This window comes from Dasypus novemcinctus, chromosome 7 (assembly GCF_030445035.2).
Source record: "Dasypus novemcinctus isolate mDasNov1 chromosome 7, mDasNov1.1.hap2, whole genome shotgun sequence".
Taxonomy (NCBI): domain Eukaryota; kingdom Metazoa; phylum Chordata; class Mammalia; order Cingulata; family Dasypodidae; genus Dasypus; species Dasypus novemcinctus.
The window spans coordinates 11,706,418-11,723,064 of record NC_080679.1 but is presented as its reverse complement, the minus strand read 5'-3'; the positions used below and the strand labels follow the sequence as shown (position 1 = coordinate 11,723,064).

General features: G+C 39.2%; 1 protein-coding gene across 1 annotated transcript in view; it reads left to right on the top strand.

The window, feature by feature from the left end:
• Positions 1 to 954: 954 nt before the first annotated feature.
• DIS3L2 (DIS3 like 3'-5' exoribonuclease 2) overlaps positions 955 to 16,647 on the top strand; it is a 392,051-nt gene continuing 376,358 nt past the window's right edge. Inside the window, exon 1 of the mRNA XM_058299893.2 lies at positions 955 to 1,254. The gene's annotated coding sequence lies outside the window, so the exon portion shown is untranslated. The remainder of the gene's footprint in view (positions 1,255 to 16,647) is intronic.

The window sequence follows — 16,647 nt, the reverse complement described above, 5'->3', positions numbered from 1 at the left end:
CATGGGTTGGTTCATTTATTCTTTAAACATACAATGATTGAGGCCTGTATGTGGTAAGCACTGTATTTATTTTTTCATTTTTTATCATTTGGTAAGCGCTGTAGATTCAAGTATAAATAACAAATTCTCCATCTTCAAGGAGCTCACAGTTATGAGGAGAGGAATCCTGAAATCTGCAAGTACTATGACAGTGTTGTGGTAAAGCATTAAGGAATTCACTGAACAATTAATGTAATTTCCTTGTTTCAACATGGAGCATATGGCGGGGGACTCATTCACTGCACAGATTCAACTACCGTCGACTCTGACGCGGAATTTCTGAGTTTTGAATTTTTGTGAGGTCACCACTGAGCACATGATCTCCACAGCACTTGACACCAGTGTCAACCCTCTCACTGAAATTCTTTCCTCTCCTGCCGAGCACTCCTCCGCCCTTTCTGGCTGCTCTTTGGGGGTTCTCTTTCCTTTACTCACACCTACAACACTTATGTTTCCTGGGTTCCATCCTTAGCCATTCTCTTTCACACTGTACACACCTCCCTGGGCAGACCCACGCTGAACTTCCAGTGGGCTTCCCAAGCGCGCCTACTCTAACCCGAAACACTCTTCTCCTACTCTTTTACTCGACTGATGTCTCTACCATCAGCTTTTCCCCACCTTATCTGGGCCGGGACCTCCGGTAGGTTCCCAGAACTTCCTTTACTTCACCCGTCTCAGCACGCCGGATGCTACTGGCCTCTTCTGTCACCAGGCTGTGCCTTCCGAGGGCAGGGACCACACCGTTGTCGCCCATCTCTGTACCGCCAGAGCCAGCTCGGCGCCTAGTCCTGAGCGGGTGTCCAGTAAACAAGTGCTGAGTAAATGCAAGATGAGTACAGTTCTCTCACAGGAGAGAGGCCGGGGTGGCAAACGCCCGGGCTTGGAGCGGAGACCCCGCAGGGGCGGGCTGGCGGCGACTGCGGGGTGAGAAGGCAGGCTCAGGTGCACGGCCACAGGGCCGCACCACAGCCAGCAGCGAGTCGCCCCCGCCAGGCGAGGCCCGGGAAGCCGCGGCAGAACCCCCGCCCGGCCCTTTCGCCTCAGCAGTCGCTGCACCGCCGCCCTTCCCCACTCCACCGCGCATTTGCCCCGCGCGCACCGCTCTCGGCCCCACCCGGCCACCGTTGCTGGCAATAGCGCTGCGCCCATGACCCGGAAGAACATTCTCCTTAGCAACTGCGGGACCGCGGCGGCGCCGGCCTCCCGGGAGCAACGGTGAGGCGCACTCCCAGCCCCGCCCGCCCCACCCCGAACCCTTCTTGGGGCTGGCCCGGGGTTCTGGCCTACTGGGGCTCCGAGGCGCTTCGCTGGGCACCTGCGGGGGCAGCCCTGGGCGAGCGTCCTGCGGCCCTGGCCTCGCCCCTGCCCGCCCCACGCCCCCTCGGTACCCTCCTCGCGTCCGGCTCGTACCTGGGCCCAGCCGGCTCTCCATGGTAGTCCAGTACGGTGCCCAGGGACGACACCAAAATTAAACAGCTCTTGTTGCTGTAGAGAGAACGCTTCCCGAGGCTGGGGTCACCTGTGGACGCTTCCTCATGGGTCTTGTTAGAGATGTAGACCAGTAGGCATGGGGCGCCCCGGGAGCCCTGAACTGCAGCCGCTTAATAATAGTACTTGGCGATTGCCTGCTGTTTTGCCCTTTCCAAACTGCTTTATTAATCTATTAATTTTGCCTTTTCCAAACTCATTTAATTGTGTATTTTGAACGGATCCTTTCCCAGGAAATTAGCTTTCCAGTTGTGTTTAGATTTTTGTGTCTTCCAATTTTCTACAGAAGTAAATCTCCCTGGGACTTACTAGCTTTGGGAAAAATTTTAAGTGAAAATTAGCCACATTGACGAAGTAAGGGCAGTTGTCAGTATCTCTGGTTTACTTTTGAAAAGACATCACGACACTGAAACCCTGCCTTTGATTGAGTTTGGAAAGTGGCATTATGAAAACTCTTAAGCCTTTTTTGATCATTGTGGGATAACGACTTTATATTTAGTCCAATTATGATGGAACTAAAATGGAGGCATTTAAGCAGTCTTTGGGAATCTTAATATTTGGAAACAAAATGCAGGAAGTTATGTACCAAAATGCATCATTCAAACAACTATATAATTTCGTTTCAGTTCAGTTACTTAATACTTATTAAGCACATACAACACAGACAACATTATATGAACCAGAAAAGATATAGAAGAAATGAGGCTGCACAGATTAAATTATTAGGAAAGCTATAAAATGGCATTTGTTTAAATACAAAATATGTGGTACGAATGTTAAGTGTGAAAGTAATCAGACAGTGAGAAATCGATTTAGGCTGGAGGTTTCAGAGAAATGTTTATGGATTATGTACAACGAAGTTTGTCTCTAATGAATAGATGTAATTTGTATTTGTGTTGGAGGGTCAAGGAGTACTAAATAATTTATGTTCTTAATTTAGGGGTTTGGAAAATAGTCCCATGACATTTTGAAGTCCTTATTTAAAGTTCTAAGTCCATTTGATTATCGTGTCTTTCTTTCAAATACTATTACTGCCTATCTGTCTGGCATTTTTCCTGCTCAAGATCCAAAATAATGAGACTACTAGCAGAGGTCTTTGCCATTAGAGATTCTTTCCTTTTTATTTGTATTTGACCTTGAATTTATATGAGATTCCAAAGTTTAAGTTGAGTCAGTTACGTTTGATCATACTTGTGTCTTGTGAAACGTTGCTCTTTTTTTTTAAAGATTTATTTATTTATTTCTCTCCCCTCCCCCCTACCCCAGTTGTCTGTTCTCTGTGTCTATTTTGCTGCGTCTTCTTTGTCTGCTTTCTGTTGTTGTCAGTGACACGGGAATCTGTTTCTTTTTGTTGTGTCATCTTCTTTATTTCACAAATATTTCTAGAGTGCTTCCTATGTAGCAGGTACTGTGTTTGGAAATACCAAAGATCACGGTTACTCATCATCCAATGGCTCTGCTTTATTTGTGGTGTGTGTGTACACGTGTGTGTATTTATGTATGTTTAACCTATCAACCTTTGATGCTCAGTATTTGCCTAGAGACAGAAGGTCGAGAGCAATTTATATTGGACATCTGAATTGACTTGATTTTTTTTTTTTGAATTTAAATAGGGATTTTAGGACCAGTTGCTTTGGCCATTTCCAAAGACACATTTGTGAGGATGAACCTCTTAAGATGTTTTGATAATAAGAAATTTCTTAAGATGTTTTGTTGCTTTCCTATAAGTTTAGTGCCCTTTTATTCATAATTCAGAACTGCTTTGAGTGCTTACTTGGTCCTAGGCACTGTGCTTGGCGTTGGAGATAGGGGACAGTAAATGCATACATAGTTCCTGCCCTCAGCTCTTTCTCTATTGGGAAAAGCACGTAACCAAATAATCACAGAAATGTAATTAGTTGGGGAAGTCACAGAAGTGACATTTCAACTGAGGTGGTGGAGTTTATGGAGAGAGCCACGATCTGAAAGTATGGATCTATATATGGAGCAAAGGGTGAAAAATGTGGTGGGAAAAGGACCTGGAGCGGTAGGCAGGGACCAGGTGATGCTGGGCCTTTTAGGTAGGTTGAAGAGTTTTTCTTCATCCTTGGAATAAAGACAAGCCTCTATAGGGTTTTACTTGGGGATTTAGGCCAGAATTGTGGGTTGAGATGACATGGTTAAATTTCAGTAGCCTGCTTTGTATGTTTATTCTTGCTTAATATTTATATTGTCTTTTCATCCATTGTTTCCTCAACATGCTCCCTCTGCTCTGTTCTAGTTGGGAAGCCTCCATGCCCAACAAGCAAGATGTGTCCATTTTTACCTTCATGTTCTTTTCTTGAAATATCCTTCTTTCTCCCATCAGTCAATTGAAATCCTTCCTGTTCTTAAAGGCCCAGTTCATCTCCTTTGTCTTGGAACTTTAGAAATCATCCTAACTCTCTTATTCTAGATGAGAAAATTGAGTCCTATAGAAGTTTCAGTGATTTGCCCAAGGACAGACATCTAGTAATTTAGGACAGAGTTGGGCCTATAGGTATGGCCTTTCACCTCCTGGGTGGGTGATTTTTCTGCTTTGGCCTGTTATGGGTTTAGTCTATTCTTTTTTTTTTTTTTTTTTTTAGGTTTATGTTTATTTATCCCCCCCTGCTCCATTGTTTTGCGTTCTCTGTCTGCTCTCTGTTCTTCGCGTGTTCATCTTCTCTCTCTCTTTTTTTTTAAAGAAGTCTCCAGGAACTCAACCCTGAACCTCCCATGTAGTAGGTGGGCACCCAACTGCTTGAGCTATAACCGCTTCCCTAGTCTTCTTTCTTTTGTTAGATTACAAGCACTTTTGAGGTACAGAAACCAGTTTTCATATCCCTATAGCATTATGCTGAGCCTGAAACTATTTTATTAATTGATTGTCTTCAGGACTTTAATTGCTTAAAAGGTACACCTGCATAAAATTTGAATTTCGTATCTTTCATTATATTAATAAGATTTTCTTTGGCCCTCTGAATAGCCAAAACCATCTTGAAAAAGAAGAACAAAGTTGGATCACTCACACTTCCCTATTTCAAACCTTACTACAAAGCCACAGTAATCAAAACACCCACAGTGTGGTACTGGCATCTTTACAGACAAATAGATCAATGGAATAAAATTGAGAGTTTAGAAATAATTCCATATATCGATGGCCAATTACTTTTCAACAAGAGTGCCAGATCCACACAATGGGGAAAGAATAGTCTCTTCAACCAATGGTGATGGGAAAATTGTATATCCATATGCAAAAGAATGAAAGTGGACTCCTATCTCATACCATATATAAAAATTAACTAAAAAATGAATAAAAAACCTGAATATAGAAACTAAACTATAAAACCCTTAGAAGGAAACATAAAGAAATATCCTAAAGAAATATCTTTATTACTTTGTATTAGGCAGTGGATTCTTTGATTTTTACATAAAAAATGCAGGCAACAAAAGAAAAAGATAAATGAGACTTCATCAAAATTTAAAAAAACCAAAAACTTCTTTGCATCAAAGGACATTATCGAGAAAGTGACAAGACAGCCTACAGAATGGGAGAACATATTTGGAAACCATGTATCTCATAAGGATTTAATATCTAGAATATATAAAGAACGCTTTCAATAATGAAAAGACAGCCCAATTGAGAAATGGGCAAAGGACATCATTCACAATAGCCAAAATGCAGAAACAACCCAAGTGTCCATCAATAGTAGATGGATAAACAAAATGTGTGATAACATATGATGGAATATTATTCAGGCTTAAAAAGGAATGAAGTTCTGATAAATGCTGGAACATAGATGAACTTTGAAGACATATTGAGTGAAATAAGACACAAAAGGACAAATATTTTATGATTTTACCTGTATATGAAATACTAAAATAGGAAAATTCATAGAGAAATTAGATTATAGGGTACCAGGGGCTGGGGCTGGAGGGGATGAAATGGGGAGTTACTACTTAATGAGCATGTCTTAGTTTGCCAAAGGTCTGCCAATGCAAAGTACCAGAAATGTGTTGGCTTTTATAAAGGGCATTTATGTGGAGTAAAAGCTTACAGTTCTGAGGCTGTGAAATGTCCAAATCAAGGCACCATCAGACATGCTTTCTCACCAAAGTCAGCTTACTGGTGATCCTGGTGTTCTGCCACTTGGTGATCAAGCATGTGGCAGTGCTTGTCTCCTCAGCCATGGGTAGCTCTGTGGGCCTACCCTTTTGGGGACTTTGTGCTTAAGTGATCGAGTCCTCTCTCACATGATAGGGTAAAAAATGGTGGAACTCCCTTTTCCTGTGTCTCTCTGTGTTTCTGTTTATATCAGACCCAGCAAGAGGGTGGAGACTCAACCTGAGTCCTGTCTCAATGATGTAGCCCATTCAAAATGCTTTCACACCTATGGGAATGGATTAGTTAAAAAATATGACCTTACTCTTTTTGGGATTTATGAAAGAATACTGTCACAGGGTATGAAGTTTCTTCTTGGGGTGAAGAAAAAGTTTTGGTAGTGGATGGTGGTGATGGTGGCATATTGTGAATATAATTCATATCATTGAATTGTACACATGGAAGTGGTTAAAATGGGAAAATTTTGTGTTCTGTATATGTTACAATAAAAAAATTTGCTTTTGCTCTTCCACAGTTGAATACTCTTTACAGTCAGATAGCCAATCACCTTTTCCTAATGCTTTCTTTATTGCATGTATTTGCCTAGGAAAAGTATATTTGGATTCTGCTATATATTTCAATGAAAATCAAATCAAAAAGCCATCAAATGAAGAATCTAACGTGTTAAAACGTTTACAGTTAGCTAACTTAAGGCAGAGGTTTATGCTTATTTTTGAGCTATATTGCTGCTAAATGTTTTTAAATAAATTATATTTGTACCACTGCTCATCTGGGAAGGCCTACAGGACCAGTAGAGTTTAGATATTAGCCTGGAAATGATTTTGAGATGGTCCAATATTGTAAGTGCAAAAAAAAGTGTAACAAAGCATTTTCTTGTGTATAGAAGACTTGTCAATCTTTATTTGCAATTTCTTCATTTATCCCAGATTTTGGCATATTTCGCTGTTGTATGACCAGGCTATGGAATCACTGGGCCTGGAATGCATTGGTAGATTCTTCCTGAGGTCCATGTCTTGCGCCACTGTGGGAATGTTGGGCAGGTGGAACCATAGCAAGAACTTGATGCCCCAGAGCAGCAATTATGTTATTAGTTCATGCTGAGGCTAGAATTGGTTAAGTGTATTTATGTTAGTCCAACTACTTTTTTATTTCAACTTTTTAAATACTTTCAAACTTAAAGGGCAGTTTAAAAAATAATACAGACGCCATCCAGAGAAGTCCAGCACATGCTTTACCTATCCAGATATCCAGCTCCACCAATTTTAATATTTGGCCTCATTTGCTTTACTCTGCCTATTTATCCACCTATCTGTCTATCTATCTATCTATCTATCTATCTATCTATCTATCTATCTATCTATCTATCTATCTATCTATTTTCTGAACACTTGAGTTTAGCTTGATGTGTACATCATGCTCCTTGAACATTTAATACTGTCAGGTACATTTCCTAAGAACAGCCTTCATGTGTCTGAAGAAATCCGTATTTCAACTTTGTTTTTGAAAGAGATATTTGCTGGATCTAGATTGTCAGGGTTTACAATATTTTTTTCTATTAGTGTTTTAAAGATATTGATCCACAGCCTATTACCTTGCTTGTTTCTGACAAATTTGCTCATTCCCTTACCTCTTTCTCTGTAATGTGTTGTCTTTCTCTGGCTGCTTTTAGGATTTTCTTTTTAAAGTGTTTTTAATTAAATTGATTTGATGTGCTTTCATAGAGTTTTGGTTCTTGTGCTTGGTGTCATTGAGCTTCTTGGATTTGTGGTTTTATTGTGTTCATCAAATTTGGAAAAATTGTAGCCTTCATTTCTTCAGTTTTTCTTTCCTTGCCCTTTTTTCTTTCAACATCCCTCTCTTGTAGACTTCATTGCATGTATATTAGGCTGCTTGAATTTGCCCCATAGCTCACTGATTCTTCTCTTCATTTTTTTCAGTCTTTTTTCTTTGTTTTTTTTCATCTTGAATAGTTTCTGTTGATAGTTTTTTCATTGCTAAAGCAAATAGCATGCAGTGGGTTGGCTTATATGATGGGAATTTATTGGCTTTGGGTTTTAAGGCTAGGAGAAGTCCAAATCAGGTGTTATCAAGGTGATGCTTTCTTCCTGAAGACCGGCATTTTGGGGCTGGTTGCTGGTAGTCCCTTGCTTCTCTGTCACATGGCAATTCATACAGCACCTTTTTCTGGCCTTTCCCTTCTCTTCTGGCTTCTGTTGACTTTCAGCTTCTGGCTCCTTCCTCTGTAGCTTCTTTCTTGCTCAGTGACCTTCCCTATAAGGCTTTCAGTAATATGATTAAGAGCCATCGTAAGCCACACCTTATCTGAAGTAACCTCATCAAAACGTCCTGTTTACAAGGGTTCACACCTTGTAAATAGTTTAAGGATATGTTTTTTTTGGGTAAATAGTTCCAAATCACGACACTATATCTTTGCTAATATTTTCTTCTGCAGTGTTTAAGCTGCTGTTACATCTATCCAATATGATTTTCTTCTCAGGCACCATAGATTTTATCTCTAGAAGTTTGACTTAGATCTTTTTTTTTTTTAAAGATTTATTTATTTATTTAATTTCCCCCCCTCCCCTGGTTGTTTGTTTTCTGTGTCTATTTGCTGCGTCTTGTTTGTTTGTCCGCTTCTGTTGTCGTCAGCGGCACGGGAAGTGTGGGCGGCGCCATTCCTGGGCAGGCTGCTCTTTCTTTTCACGCTGGGCGGCTTTCCTCACGGGCGCACTCCTTGCGTGTGGGGCTCCCCCACGCGGGGGACACCCTTGCGTGGCACGGCACTCCTTGCGCGCATCAGCACTGTGCATGGCCAGCTCCACACGGGTCAAGGAGGCCCGGGGTTTGAACCGCGGACCTCCCATATGGTAGACGGATGCCCTAACCACTGGGCCAAAGTCCGTTTCCCATTTTTTTTTTAAAGATTTATTTATTTATTTAATTTTAGATCTTTTTTATATCTTTTGTTCAATCTTTCCTTTAGTTCATGAACATATGGATTGCAGTTCTATTAAGAGTACTATTTTCCTGTTTTTTGTTATTCCTATATATTTCTACATTATCTCTTTCTCTTTCACATGCACACATTTGTACACACATGCATACAACCACACCCTGTTTATTTAAGAAAAAATGCAGGATAGGTAATAATTTCTATTTGGAAACTGATGCTTAGGAAAGTTAAGTAGTTTGGTCAAGGTCAGAGAGTTAATGTTCATATTTAATAAATTTAGGTTTGGAAAGCAGACGTGGCGCAACTGGTAGAGAGTCTGCCTACCATATAGGAGGTCCAGGGTTCAAACCCAGGGCCTGCTGGCCCATGCACGGCGCTGCCACGTGCAAGGAGTGCGCCCCGCATTGAGCCGCTCCGCACGAAAAATGGTAACCCACCTAGGAGTAGTGCCGGGCACACAGAGAGCTGACGCAGCAAGATGATGCAACCAAAAGAGACACAGATTCCTGGTGCTGCTGAGAATGCAAGCGGGCACAGAACACACAGCAAATGGACACCGAGAGCAGACGGAGGTGGGGGTGGGGGAAGGGGAGAGAAATAAATAATAAATGTTAAAAAAAATTTAGGTTTGTCTCATTTCAGAACTTCTGATCTTTCTATTACTCCTGGTAGGAGGGATAATACACATATAGAACTAAAATAGAAGAGTAGGGAATACCATAATAAAGAAGAATTATGAAAGATCAAAAGGGGGTATGTAGGTTTTAGAAGACTTTCAAGGATGCAGGAAGCATTTGGGATGAGCCCTGAAGGTCATGTAGGATTTTGCAGGTTGATATTAGGAGGGTGAAGCATTTGAGGGGGAGAGAAGAGTATATTGTAGTGTATGGAAATGGAAAAGTGGGGCAGTTGTTTGGCTGAATTGGGTTTGGGTATGGAAAGTAGATGACTAGGGAGGTTGGGCTGAATCTGTGGAGTATTCTTTTTTCCCAACTATTAAGTAATGCTATTCTTTTTAAAAAAAATTTGTATTATTTTATTATTTATTTTTATTAGAGAAATTGTGAGTTTATAGAACAATGTTGCACAAAATAAAGAATTCCCACATACCACCCCATGACCAACACTTTGCATTGGTATGGACGTATGTTACAATTTGATGATAGCACATTTTAATAATGGTATTATTAATTGAAGTCCATGGTTTAACTTAGGGTTCCCTGTTTATGTAGTGTAATTCCATGGATTAAAAAAAAATTTTTTATACTGTTAACATATATACTATGTAACATTTCCCCTTTTAATCATATTCAGAGATATATTTCGGTGTTGTTAATTGTGTTCACAATGTTGTGCTACTGTCACCACCATCCATTACCTAAACATTTCCAGCATTCCAAACAGGAACCCTGTACACTTAAACCTTAACTTCCCTTTCCCTATCCCCACCCCGTCCCCTCATAACCAATATTCTAGTTTCTGACTTTCAGAGTTTACCTAATTCTAATTGTTTCAAATCAGTGAGAGCGTACATTACATATCCTTTTGTGTCTGGATTATTTCACTCAACATGATGTCTTCAGGGTTCATCCATATTGTCACATGTAAAAAGGAAGTTTATTCCTTTTTATAGCCAAATAATATTCCATTGTATGTATGCATCACATTTTATTTATCCATTCATGAGTTGGTGGACACTTGGGGTTTCTTCCATCTTTTGGCAATTGTGAATAATACTTCTGTGAACACTGTTGTGCAAATGTCTGTGAGTCCTTGTTTTTAATTCCTTTGGGTATGTATCTATGGAGTATTTTTGATGCCTAGCTTTTTTTTTTTTTTTTTTGGTTTGTTACATATATAGACATAATATATACAACAACAGAAGCACAATTGGGATAAAAGTGTTATATAAGAGTAAAGTTTCTATATTTCATTGGAATTATGTTAGTATAAAACTGATGTAGATTTTGGTAATTTAAAATGTATACTGTTATTAAATATCAGTAATACAGTGTTGTGAGCTTGACCTCTGGACTCAGTCTAGATGGAATCACAGAATCAACAATACATTATTGTTGGATAAACTATTCCTTATTATGAATTTCTAGAATTACTAGCCTATTTTATTTTATTTTTATTTTAAGAATTAATTTATTGAAGTATATCACTCATACACAAACATATATAAGCAATAAGTGTATAATAATAGTTGTGAACTTTTTGATGCCTAGCTTTAAACCAACTTTTTTTTTTTGTGTGTGTGTGTGTCTCTTGTCTCTTCTGTATGCTTTGGGTCCAGGAAAAGGTGTCTTTAAAAATTTTTTTTCATTACTTAGTCCAGTGTCTTGCACATAATTCATAGATTTATTGATTGATAACATTTTCTTGCTATGTCACTCATTATAGTTCTACTTGATGAGTACTTGTGATTGCATTGTTTATTGTGTAAGAAGTTTTAAATCCTGTGTTTATAAAATTCCTTCCAAAGAAGTCAGCATACTAATTCACTTATTGATTGCCTCGGCAGTCTGCTTACCATACCCAAAGAATATCCCGCTTCATCAAGCATCCAGAATCTTGCTTCAACTTAAGTGTCATTGTTTAATCTTGTGCTGTTCTAGGGAAAGGAATGCTCAGATGATAGAGTTGTGGGCAGCTTAGCCTAATTTTCTGGGACTCTCTTACTTCTGCTTGGTAGGGAGGAGTACGTGTGGCACTGTCCTTGAACTCACAACTGCCCACCACATGCTGAATTGGGTCTGATGCTGCCAGTGTTCATCTGGACTCACTCTGGTCTTTATATCTCAAGGAATCAAGAGCTGAGGTTTCAACCAGCATTTCATTGAATTTCAATCAGTTAAAAAATAATTAATGGAAAAATATCTCACTGTTTAAATTGCATCATTCTTCCTGCACTGCTTTTAATTACCTTATGCAAACCTTTTTACCCTTGAGTTCTGGCATGTGCCTTTTTTGCCAGAGCTCCCCGAAGTGATTGTCAGTGGTTCTCAGTGAGTTTGATCAAAGAGCACATTTCCATTCCCTGTATCCCCTCCCCACTTCCATGAATCTCCTTCTTAATGCAACTTCAGAAGAAAAGATGAAAATCAAGAATTTTGCTAACTTCTAACAGGTGACTTCTTAGGACACAATAGAATCAAGCACATTTTCAGCGGCAAAGATTGAGTCTAGAATTAAATGACTGTAATTTACACACATTCCATTCAGTTTTCTTTGGTCTTTTTAATTTAATTTAGTTTTTAAAAAAATTCTGAAGTTGTTCTGATGTGTACATACTTTTCAACAGTTAAGTCAGAATGTTAATAAGTTGTTGGTGAATTCTAAGTTTTTTTTTATTTAAAAATTTCCCAAATTGGCAAACATCATGGTCTTTTATTAAATACTGAGAAGTTACAAAATACTGTGTGCTAAATACATGGAAGGTATACAGAATAACAGGACAGTGAATATCAATGTACTCACCCACCCAATTTAAGAAAAAAGAATTGCCGTTTAAGATCTGTATTTGCCCATTCCCCATATCTTCCCAGTTCAGAGATAACCTGCATTTTGCGTTTTCTTCATAATTGAACCACATGGTTTGTATCCTCAAACTAACTGTTGCTTACTTTGTATGTTTTTGAAGTTTGTAAAATGGAGTCATCAGTGCAGGTATTCTTCCATAGTTTGCTTTTCTCTCTGTAATGTGATATTCCTGAGATTTATCCTTGTTGATGTGTCTGACTTGGCCGTTTCTTGCAAATATTCAGGGGTGTTTTCACTTAGGTTTGTATATTTATTAAAAATTTTCCCTCTCTAGTCTCATAAGGAATAAGATTCATATATTTCTGTCTTGTAGAAGTGAAAAAAGATAATGGTTTCCGTCTGGATAAAAAGATATTAGTCACCTTTAAAGTATTCCATTTTTATGCATTCCACCAGCATGGAACCTGTCCCTTAGGGTCATACCTTGTATGCGGGAGGTGCCCTCTCAGGTGGTTTTTTTCTTGCCTTTCCTCTTATACTTCACTTGGGGCAGCTTGGGACATTGGCCTCTCCCGAAACAGGTGTGACTTAGTGGTTTTCTACCCTGACTACATTAAAACAACCACCTGGGGAGATCTAAAAATACCCTTGTCTGGGCACAAACACTGAGCAATTAAATTTGAACATTTTTTTCTTTAACTATTCCTGTCTTTAACCTTGATAAAAATTATTCTGTTTTGATTGGATTGCATCTTTCTTTTTGATTTGTAGGCCTTTGCGTATTCTGGATGTTAATCCATGGACTATTATATGTTGCAAATATTTTCTCCCAGTCTGTTGTTTTATCTTTTTAAAAAAATTTTTAAATTTTTATCTTTTTAAAAATTTTGTTTTTTAAAAGATACTTAGGTTACATAAATGTTACATAAAAATTATAGGTGATTCCCATATGTCCCACTCTCTACCCCTCCACACTTTCCTACATTAACAACATCCTTCTTTAGTATAGTACATTCATTGCAATTGAGGAACACATTTTGGAGCATTGCCACTAAGCATGGATTAAAGTTTACATTGTAGTTTACACTCTCTCCCACCCAGTTCTCTAGGTTATGGCAAGATATATAGTGGCCTGTATCTGTCATTGCAGTGTCATTCAGATCAATTCCTACGTCCTGAAAATGCCCCTGCATTACACCTGTTTTGTCCTCTCCCTGCCCTTAGAACCTCCAGTGGCCACTGCCTCCACATCATGTTTTATCTTTATTTATGATTTCTTTGGTATACAGATGCTTTTAATTTTAAAAATTTGAGTGTTTTTCTTTATGGCTTCTGTGTTTTATGTCTTAATTAGGACTTCCCTTCACTCTAGGGTATAAGCAATTTTTTTCTACATTTACTTTTAATACATTTATAATTTTACTTCTATCATTAGCACTTTAAGCCAACTGCATTTTATTTTTATGTATTTAATACTTATATATTTTAATTCTTTGTAATTAAATCCATTAATATGTTTTATGATTTCATATTTTATAGTCCTTTAATCTGTCAAATTTGTTGTGAGATAGATGAAGGGTGAGGATGTAATTCATGTCTTTCCCCTGTATAGTTGAGTATTGTCTCAGCACCATTAAAAGTGAAAAATCTATCCTTTTTTCATTTTATTTTATACTAGATATTTTCAAATTTGGATTTATTTCTTAGCTTTTTATTCAGTCATCTTTAAATGATAACCAATCACAAACTCATTCGAAAATTAAATTGAAAGGCAGATTTTTTTTTACAAACTCCAGACATAAGTCTGTTTTTATGAGGCCCTGCTCTAGATATTTCACTTTGTTTATTCAGACTCTCCTGCCTTTCTTGGACTAGTAGTTTGAGATCACTGGAAATGACTTTTCACCAAACCTTATGAGCCTGGGTATAGTGGTGAGGTCAGACTCTAAGTCTGTACTTGTCCTTCATCTCCTGGTGATCATTCCCTGCTTGTTTATGTTTTCACTCCTTATTCAGCAAATGTTCATTGGGTTCTGCATGTGCCTCTATGTTCCGGGCGCTGTGAATATGGTGGTCACAGGGTTTCTATTCTCGTGGAGCCTAGAGAGAGAAGACATAGAGAATAATCACCTAGCAATAAATGAACACAATCATTTCAGGGAGTGATGAAGGTTGTGAATGAAATTAAACAATGTACTGGGCTAGAAGGAGACTTGGGGAGACTCATTTAGATCAGGGTTTCTCATTAGAGGCTCTGTTGACATTTTGGGTCAGATAATGCTTTGTTGGGGGGAGAGGGCTGCCCTGTGCATTGTTGGATGTTTGGCAGCATCTCTGGCCTCTATCCACTAGATGCCATAGCACCCTCCCCAGTTGTGACAGCCACAAGTGTCTCCAGGCCCTGTGAAATGTCTCCTGGAGGGTAACATTGCCTCCATTTGAGAACCATTGGTTTAGATTAGGGGTTCTTAACTTTTCTTTTTTCCCATGGACCTCTTTGCAAGCCAGGTGAAAACCACAGACCCCTTACTAAGTCTGCACTATACTGTGCATTATTTAAGAAATATATCACACCTGTACCAACACGTCCCCTCAAGAATAATTTTTTTTGAACTTCAATTCAAGCTCATGGATTGAGAACCTTGTTAAGAACCCCTGGTTTAGATTGCATGGTTAGGGAAGGCTGATTAGATTACCTGTTAAGATTAGGGCTTTAATTCTACTAGATCAGTAAGGTGTGACTCAGGTTGAGTTCCCGCTCCCCTTGGTAGGTCTGAAATAAATGGACATTCAGACTGAGATAGACACACAGGAAGAAAGAGCTCTGTCATTTCTGATCCGGCCATGTGACAGAAAGGAGAAGGCTCAAGAGGCTGGGGCCCTGAGGAGAGATGAACCATTTGCCTGACAGTTTTGACCGTGGGAAGAGAGCCAAGACTGATATAGAAAGCCAGGAGAGAGAGGACTTCACTTAAGCATGAAGCCTCAAGAGGCTGGGCCGCCCATGAAGCTAGAGAAGCTACATTTAAAAGACCAAAAGCAGAAGAGAACATTTCTTTCTGTTAAGAATTTCATAGAATAATGGGCTTCGATTCTGTTCATTTGTTCAGTGAATAGACCCTGCTGCTAGTCAGCTTTGAATGATAACCATCTAAAACCCTATTCAGTTAGTGTCTGAGAAGCAGTGATTTGGGCTTAGTAATAACCCGTCAGGGAGCATGATTTCACAGCTGCTTCTCTTCTCCATTTTTTCCCCTGTACTTTTCGCTACCTTCCAATTAAACTTGGTAGCTTTGCCCTAGACTGACTGACAGGATAGGTCATTTAAGTGTAGATTGTGCTGGATGTGTGCACCTGGGATATCCTACATGGAACATGTAAGTAATTTGAGATGTTTTTATTTATTACACTAAGGAACTCCATGAAGTAACACTTTTGATGTGATTAGTTTATCTTGTGTAGAGAAAAGAAATGAGCTCTGGAAGCATTTGTTCTAATGGGAAGTTCTCTGGTATAGTTTTACCTGTGTGTGAGGAGACATTCACATTCACTTCCTAGGTTGGTAATTACAAATGTCTGTGACCCTACCCTCCAGGAGTAGCTTCTGGAAAAGAAGAATAGGTGTTCCTAAGTCATCCTGAAATTTTTGCTTAGTATCTCCTCATAAACCATTTAAGCAACTTGTTTTCTGGAAAAGCATAGTTATTTTCATCCATAAGTCTAAATAGACCCTGTTCTATTGTTACCAAATGGAGTTAAACATGTATGTTTATATATAGTTGTTTTCTGATTGCTAAAGTAATTCCTACTCTTGTAAGACAGAAACAAAAATCAGACGTTACTAAGAGGTATGCCTTAAAGTAAGAATCCCCAGTGTATTATTCTTCCAAAGAGCTGCTGATGCAAAGTACCAGAAATCTGTTGGCTTTTATAAAGGTTATTTATGAGGTAAAAGCTTACAGTTACAAGGCCATATAAAGTCCAACCTAAGATTGCTTTCTCACCGAAGTCAATTGCCACATGTTGAAGCAAGAGGATCACCAGTCTGGCTGGTCTCTGCCTTCCCCTCTGGGCTTCCTCTTCCTCTTGAGGCTTCGTGCTTAAGTGAAGTCCTCACTCTCCTGGTTTTCTATATCAGTCTTGGCTCTCTTCCCAAGGTCAAAACTATCAGGTGAATGGTTCATTTCTCTTCAGGGCCTCAGCTTCTTGAGCCTTCTCCTTTCTGTCACATGGCCAGATCAGAAATGACAGACCTCTTTCTTCCTGTGTCTCTATCTCACTGAATGAGTGTCAGCTTGTATCAGACCCACCAAGGGGGCGGCAGGGACTTAACCTGAGTCACACCTTACTGACTTGGTGTAATCAAAGCCCTAATCTTAACAGGTCATCGAATGAGAGACACTTCAGCTGAATTCAATGCAAAGAGTGATCACACATCTAGAGGAGTAGATTAATTTACAAACATAATCTTTCCCTTTTTTAGATTCATAAAATAATCTCAAACCTGCTGCACCCAGTAATCCTACTTTCTAGAGAGAATTACTATTATTAATGTGGT